General features: G+C 32.7%; 1 pseudogene; it reads left to right on the forward strand.

The window, feature by feature from the left end:
• The first annotated feature begins 5567 nt into the window (after positions 1 to 5567).
• Positions 5568 to 6566, forward strand: LOC145010793 (putative carboxylesterase 13 pseudogene; annotated as a pseudogene).
• The last annotated feature ends 2049 nt before the right edge of the window (positions 6567 to 8615 follow it).

Below are 8615 nucleotides of genomic sequence, written 5' to 3' on the forward strand. Positions count from 1 at the left end.
CGCTTCCCGGTGCCGTATCGGTTTTGCCGTAAAACTTCGACGGGCCATAACTTTTTCGTTATAACTCGGATTTCGGCGTTCTTTATATGTACGGAAATCTTGTGACATATTCTACAACTTGGTTATGATTATTTATTCTAAATAATCTTTTGTCGAAAAGTCATTTTCGACCCCTATTGCCTCTAAATTGACTAGCCCGGATCTGCGTGCGTTACACCCGCCCTATTTCCTTTTCGTGCTTGAGATGTGGTCTGGTGGGATATCGGGTATCTGTCCAAAGGTCATTTAAATATTAGTTATATATCATGTGTACATATATAGTCATAAAGGTCCTTCCAGTTCATTCAGTACTCTTGGGTAGCAAGGGTATACTTCCATGTTCATACGTACCAGTTACATCACTAGTAAGTTACCATAGGGGTAGCACAGGAGGAAATTAATACTATTACTAGAACAATGAAAGATACTAGGATTCAGTTCATTCATGAGTCGTTTCGAGTAGTACTCACAGTACACTACTATACATGTTAGATAAAAACATAACATACATTACAACTAGTACACACAGTACATTACTATACATGCTAGATAGAGAGAACATACATTACAGCTAGCACACGCAGAACATTTCAGTACATACAGGCTAGACAGAGAAAGATTACACTTTCAATTAGCACATGCATTACATATACATTCATGCAATTATGTGAACCATTGAGCGGGTCATGGCATTTCCTGCCACGACCGATTTTGTATCCCGAATCTCCTTAATTGGAGAGCATATGAGTTTCCGTATAGATCTATACTGAATTGACTATCCTATACCTTGTTTCTCGCTACAGTGGGACTTGAAATTCTATGGGTGCCAAATATCATTTCTTAAGGCGTCTTAAATGATCGTTTTACTAGAGTCGGTAGCAGGATACAGGTCGATCAATTGTTAATTGGAACACCTTTTGTTTTAAGGTAGTTAGTACCATGGTAGTCACTTATTACATATACTACGGTACGATAATGTTTTCCCATTACATTCACTTCGTGAATATTCACACGATGCACGGTAATGTAGAAACTATATTTTGGTTAATGATAGTCAGAATTAGGAAAACACACACTCTAACAAGAGACATACACACATACACCGGATGCCTTGGTAGAAGGCTACAGTCAGTAGGAAACATAGGGTTTTCTATGAGAGTTCAAACATTATACCAAACATCTTTCAAACGTTTTCATACAAAATCAGGCATTAATATACGTATGATCTCACCAACATTAAGCTGATACTCGCTTTCAAAATAACTTGTATTTTCTGGTCACCACTAGATAGGTACAGGTGCCAGGATTTTGAGAAGATGGAGTTCGTTCAAGACTCATCTTTTATTTTGATATGTATATTTTTGGTGTCTATAACTTTGACAGAACACACATGTATGAAATTATATTATTAATGCAATGGATGATGTTGTTGCTTGTTTACTACTATTCATTGTTGTGATACTATACATGATGTCCTCTGCCCCAGAATGTTTCCGCCATTCATGGTTTTAGGGTGTGATAGTTTACATTCACTACTACATTTAACCGGAAGGGAAGCTGCTGGGGTGAAACTCTATTCCTTCTCTATAATGAACGAATTTAAAACTATATTTTCATTACTGACATTTTCACGAGAAGACTATTACATTTTCAAAGAAACAAACTTACCAATAACCTAGTCTTGGTAAAATACTACTTTTGCTGGAAAATATGGGATTTTCTAGGAATCAAACTACTTTCAAATTTTAATAACAACTATTTCACTACATGATTGTAAACATTTTTATACAAGCAATGCCACTAAATACTTATGAACTCACCAGCTTTATGTTGATACTCGTTTTCAAAATAACTTGTATTCTCAGGTCAACAATAAACAGGTACGAATGCCACTTTTGGGAAGATGGAGCACATATAAGACTCATCTTTTATTTTGATTATACTTTTGGTGTCTATTGTACAGAACACGTTTGTACTACAATCACTATACTAATTAAATGGATGTTGTTGCTTGTCTTTACTATTATGCGTTGTTATGATATTGCACATGATGTCCTCCACCCTAGAACGTATTCCGCCGTTCTCGGTTTTGGGGTGTGACAATGTGTTTGTTGGTGTTACAGAGCATTGCTCACTAGTACTCAGTGGGGACTATGCCAACATCATAGAAATAGTGGACAAGGTTGTAGGTGATAAGAAAGATGAACTTATTGTTTGTATATGCATAATATGTGATAAGGATGATTATTAGCAACTTATTTGTCTCTGTTGTAAAAGCTTAGATCTTGAAAATTTTATGCGTAATCGTGTTTATGACATGAGTTTTGAACTTTTGATGTATATGCATCAGTGGGAGTTGTTGTGTTCGTGGTTTCAATCATCATTAACATTTATAAGTTTCTTAAGAAGAGGAAAATTAATTTTCTGGTAAATCAACATTTAGTAAGGTTGTTTGATCATTCGTCGTTTGCACGTTCCAAACCAGAGACTAGGATTTTCTCCCTTTAATATCTAGGAATTAAAGTTGAGGGTATTATTGTAAAAACACAGTATTTTCTGTGGATGAATCACTGCCCTTTCGATTATGTGCAAAACAATATCCGGTTGTTAACCTATCACAGTTACATAAACTATTAACTCTCGATTATCAATGAGACTCAAATTAACATAGAGCTTTGTGATTTGAACCCGGTAAAATTTGAAAAAAAAACATATAAATATAACCAAGAAAAGTCCATATCCTGACAATCTATTTTGTTCCTATTAGTGCCATCAAATCCCTATTATTAACACCAAGATCCTAAGGCCATGGGGTATGGTCACAAGGTATTCACTAGAAAAGTGATGTCACATATGCACCACATCATCCCACTTACAAATTCACTACATGTTTACTAATCATTGGAAATGGTTATCACTCCACAATGTTTTTTTTTACATTATGTTAAATAAAAAACACAATAAAACATTAATAAAAAACACATTAATAAAAATAAAAATAATATTTTTAAATTCAACATCCATGCTTACTAATAAAATAAACATTGATAAACATAAAAGTGATATTTTTAAAATTTAACGTACATTTTACTAATAACATAAAAATTAATAAAAAACATTGAAAAAAAAACTACTCGTTTGCATCGTTGTCCTCATCGTCTTCGTCCTCATCCACTTCGTTTTCGTCTTCAAATTATCGTTGCCATATGTGTTCTGTCAAATCTTGACGTAAATTGTGATGTGTTTCACTATTCTGTATTTCCAAAAGCCTTGTAAAGTATGCTGGGCTGCCGACTTGTATTACTGCAGGTGGATTTAGCATATCATTCGGAGTATACGTACAAACAGCCCTACCCTCTTCTTCTAAGATCATGTTATGTAAAATAACACACACTTTCATGACCTTCATCAATATTTCCCTTTCCCATGCTCGTGCTAGATATTTGATTATGTGCTACTTCTGTTTGAGGACCCCAAACGCTCGCTCCACATCCTTCCTTGCAGATTCTTGTGCTAATTTGAACAATTTCCTTTTTTCGTCAATTGGATATGTGTATGACTTGACAAATGTAGCATATATCCATGATTGTATTCACGTCCATTAATAACGTATGGCATATTTGGTGCTTTACCCTGCAAAAGATCGTTAAATAATGGAGATGCTCCAAGCATATTCAGGTCATTTTTTGACACTGTCATACCAAAAAATGCATGTCAAAACCAGAGGTCTTGTGAAACAACAACTTCTAGTATAACAGTAGGCACACCATGATCACCTCGTGTGAATTGCCCTCGCCATGCATTGGGACAATTTTCCCACACCCAATGTGTACAATCAATGCTACCTAGTATTCCTGGAAATCCATGTTTAGCCTGATGTGTGGCATACAACTATTTGACATCATTTCTGGTCGGATTTCACAAGTATATGTCGCCATAAAGCTCTATTACATACTCACAAAAAAGATATGTGCATTCTCGACCGGTCCTCGCAGACATCTTCAAATATTCATCTGAAGCGCCTGCGGCTATACCATACGCTAATTGTCTAAGAGCTGCTGTGCATTTTTGAAACGTAGTAAACCCACGTTTACCCCTAGCATCCCATCTGAATTGGAAGAACTCATAATTGTTTTCAAAATCTGTAGCTATACGTAGAAATAAATTTCTACTAATACGAAAGCGATCCTCAAACTTCGATAGGTCATATAAACTATCAATGTTAAAGTAATAACGTACCAAAAGTTCATTCGCCACCTCTCAATCCCGATTGATGGACTTTCTTCGTTTATTCTCGACATTTGAAGTTTCGCCTCTTTGACGTTCAATGTCGTGTGCCGCAGACAACAATGTGTGCATAACCAACTCATCATCATTGGAATCTTCATCAGATGATTAAGACGAAGAAATGACATCTAAAAAATTATTCATATTCTTGTTGTTGTGTGATTTTTGAGTAGTTGTTATAAAATATATGATATGTATTATGTTTGTATATATAGGTGAGGTTTTAGTTTTGAATTTTTTTTTTTTGAATTAATGTTAAAGGTCAAAAAAATCAACCAATCAAATCAAATTGTGTGTGACGACCAGTGAACCGTTCCAATCCGCGTCATATTCACCGGTAGGGGTGACGGTGTTCACGCGTGAATACCCACTTACACGTCATCCATTACGCGTCAAAACTTACCTCATACCCCATGGCCTAATTAAGGTATTTTGATAGGATGAATTTACATTGTTTTCCAAAAACACAGGTTATAAATATTTAATTATAGGCTAACTTCTATTAAAAATGTTTATAGGGTAGCGAAGGATGTCAATTTAGCAACACCCTAAATTTAATGGTAGATGCCCTTATAAAACAAATATGCCTAAAATACAATCAAAGATATGGTATGTGTGACACTTAACTTACATAATCTGAAATAATCAATTAAAATTCGGAAAATGTGATTAATGTTTTTTTTTCAATCATCGTGTGTTTATATTACAAAAAATGCTCCTTTTTATTATTGAATAGTTATCACAATTTCATGTGTATCATTTTGCTTGTTCAAATTTTACCAGTACTCAGTATTCGTTATAAAGTTTTCAGAGATTATTTTTTGCTCATCGAAGTCAATTCATTTACATGAATTGCAAAAAACTCCTATTTTCCTTTTAATTTTACACATATTTCGGTTACACAATTGTAAATTCGTATTCTAATTTCTCATTAAAAATTTGTTGGTCACTCGCTCTATTTTCTTCTTATTTGTCTTATTCACCACATATGTATAATCGCTTGACATCTTCCCTTCTCATTTATCACAATATATATGTTACAAATAAAAGATAAGGGCCATTAATTAATCTAAAAGGGCCAACAATACAATAACATCTAACATAACTAAAGTTAATTACCTAGTGAACATTTACATTAACACTATTGGGAACCATTACAAATAAATACTAAAGCATCCACTCCTATTTAAAACAACTCTTCATTTTCGGTAAACCGGATTTTCTCCGGTTTTAAACAACGTATGGCCTTCTCCTTCGCTCCTTTGCCTTTATCTCACCCTGAAGAGATACACCATGACCTTTCTCCGTTTATACTTATCCATAAAACTGGTCGTATTGAACGACTAGTCGGAGAAGAGACCACCCCTCCCTCAACCGATCACACCACCGGAGTTCGCTCAAAAGATGTCCAAATCTCACCGGAAACAGGCCTCTCCGCCAGGATCTACTTGCCAGGAGCTATTACCTCCCAAGAACATAAACTCCCTGTCCTTATTTACTTCCACGGTGGTGGTTTCGTTGTTGGAACAGCCTTCAGCGCCATGTTCCAACCCTTCCTTAACAGACTTACTTTGGAAGCACAAACCATTATCGTTTCTGTTGATTACAGAAGCGCCCCTGAACATCTCTATCCAGCTCAATACGATGATTCTTGGGAAGCCATCAAATGGGCTGCTTTTCATGCAACAACAAATGGCACGGAGCCATGGCTTAATGACTATGCTGATTTTGAACGTCTGTTCTTTGGTGGGGAAAGTGCTGGTGCAAACATAGCTCACCAAATGGGGATGAGGATTGGGTTAGGAAAAGATTTGGATGCTTTTGGTGATCGAGTGAAGCTTTCTGGGATTATCTTGATTGATCCGTACTTCTGGGGAGAAACACTAATTGGTGGTGAGGTGAAGGCTGATGTTAAGGAAAGAAATATCATAGAAAAACTATGGCGGGTAATGAACCCATCATTTAGCAGTTTGGATGACCCGTTAATAAACCCGTCAAAAGACCCGACTCTATGGATGTTAGGGTGTAAAAAGGTACTTGTTTCTGTGGCTGAGAAAGATTTGTTGAGGGATAGAGGACGCTACTATTATGAAGTTCTGGGGAAAAGTGGATGGAATGGGCGAGTAGATATAATTAAAGCCAAAGGAGAGGGACATGCTTTCCATTTGTTTACACCTTTTCGTGAAAACGCAACGACTTTGTTCAAGAGTATGTTTTCTTTCATCAATGGGGACGAGTAAGTGTATGGACAGAGTGGTTATAACATGTTTTAATCCTAGTAAATAAATGAGTGGTAAAAACATGTCTATGAATAAGGGTGTGTTCCTTTTAGATTTTGTTTTTCCATGGAGTTTGTATATGCTCAAAATTACTTTTGGAAGCCATATAATAAATAAAAGAGACTAAATGAAATATATTTCGATTATGCTCAATGAATATTTATATATAGTCTCGTTCAGGTGATTATTTAAAAAACGGTATGTTCGCATTCGACCCATGTCCTTGGTAAATAATACAGACTTTAAGGTTTAATCACGTGTCACCAACGTTAATTAAACATAATTTAAGTGAGTTTTACTATTTATTATTTTCGTTTATTTTGATTTATTTTATTTTATTTTGTTTTCATTAAAAAAATATATTTAAATAGATATATGCTCGGTTTTAATGTTTTTTATTTTTTTTATTTTTCTTTCGTTTTTATTTTTTTTCGCTTTCTTTTTATTTTTTACGTTGTTATTTAAAAAAAAAAATCTTTTTTTTTTCCGTTTTTTAATATCTTTACTTCATCTTTGAAGATACTAGTATTTATTTATTTATTTATTATTTTTTTAATTTTTAAATTTTTTTAAACTAAATGTCCGATTTGAGTTTTTTAATGTTTAACAATTATAAAATTTTAAATAAGAAGAATATTAATCATCATAATTTTTTTTGTTGATAGTTTTTTCAAACATATCATTTTTAGATCCTAAAATTTTCAAACATAGTATTTTGAACCATAATATTTTGAATCAAATCATTTTTTAATCATATGATTTTGGATCAATGATATATTCAATTAAATATAGTTTTTTTTTTCTAAAAGAAAATTAAGGACCATTATATATTTTGAATCATTTAATTTTTTATAATAAAACATATAATTAAGGATTATAAAATAGTTTAGTCTAAATATTTATAGATCATAACAAACTAAAGATCATAAATAGTTAAATCAAAAGTTTTTTTTAATCATGATATTTTGTATCAACACATTTTACATCATACTATGTTTAACATTTTTTTAAAAAAATTAATGTTTCTTAAAATTAAAAATAAATACTTCAAAAACTTATTTTTGGAAATTCTTTTTACAAAATCACTAGTATATTAAATAGAAGCATCTTTTAAATTTTTATGATTTTTAGAGATTTTTTTTTGGGTTTTTTATTAAAAAAATTCAAATTTTCATGAATGTGCAAATTTTGTAGAGAATTAAATTTTAAAAACTTTGGTTTCTTCAATATTTCAAAAAAAAAAGTTATGGCAAAAAAAACGAGATAGGTAGAAAAAACCCACTAAATGAGGGTTTGACATGTGGTAAAGAGAGAAAATATGATGAGGGGAAGGGGGAGGGGTTTTGAAAATTGATGTTGGAGGGTTTTTTTTGTCTTTTTTTTTTCTCCTTTTTACCCATTTAACCTCCAAACATTTAACATTTGCTTGAAATGTCAAAATCTCACATATAAATAAAAAATGTCATATCATATTACAAGATATTAACGATAAATAAAATCAAATCTACACCTTTAAAATTTTCAAATTTGCAGCAAAGATTTATCCCCGTAGTCTTCACTTATTTTTGAGTCACCATTCGGTCCTCTCTCTCTCTCTCTCTCTCTCTCTCTCTCTCTCTATATATATATATATATATATATATATATATATATATATATATATATATATATATATATATATATATATGGGGTAAGGGTTATTGTAGAACCAACATAAACTCATAGAACTATAAAACTCTATTTATAACCGTAAGATTATTATATTGATTGATAAGATTAAGTGGGTACAACATAAAAATATACACTTTTGCCTATCGAATAAAAAACAACGCAAAGGTATGATGGAGATAATAGGTTTTGTTTCCAACTAATTCATAATTTCAACACATAAAAAAGTTTAATAAAAGGAAATAAATTAATGATGTTGCACACTTTTTCCTCCTCACAACCCTACAGAGAAATCAACGAAATTCATCTCCCACTCATTCCTTATATGAACAAACATCGACA

Source organism: Lactuca saligna, chromosome 1 (genome assembly GCF_052625555.1).
Source record: "Lactuca saligna cultivar CGN05327 chromosome 1, ASM5262555v1, whole genome shotgun sequence".
Lineage (NCBI taxonomy): Eukaryota > Viridiplantae > Streptophyta > Magnoliopsida > Asterales > Asteraceae > Lactuca > Lactuca saligna.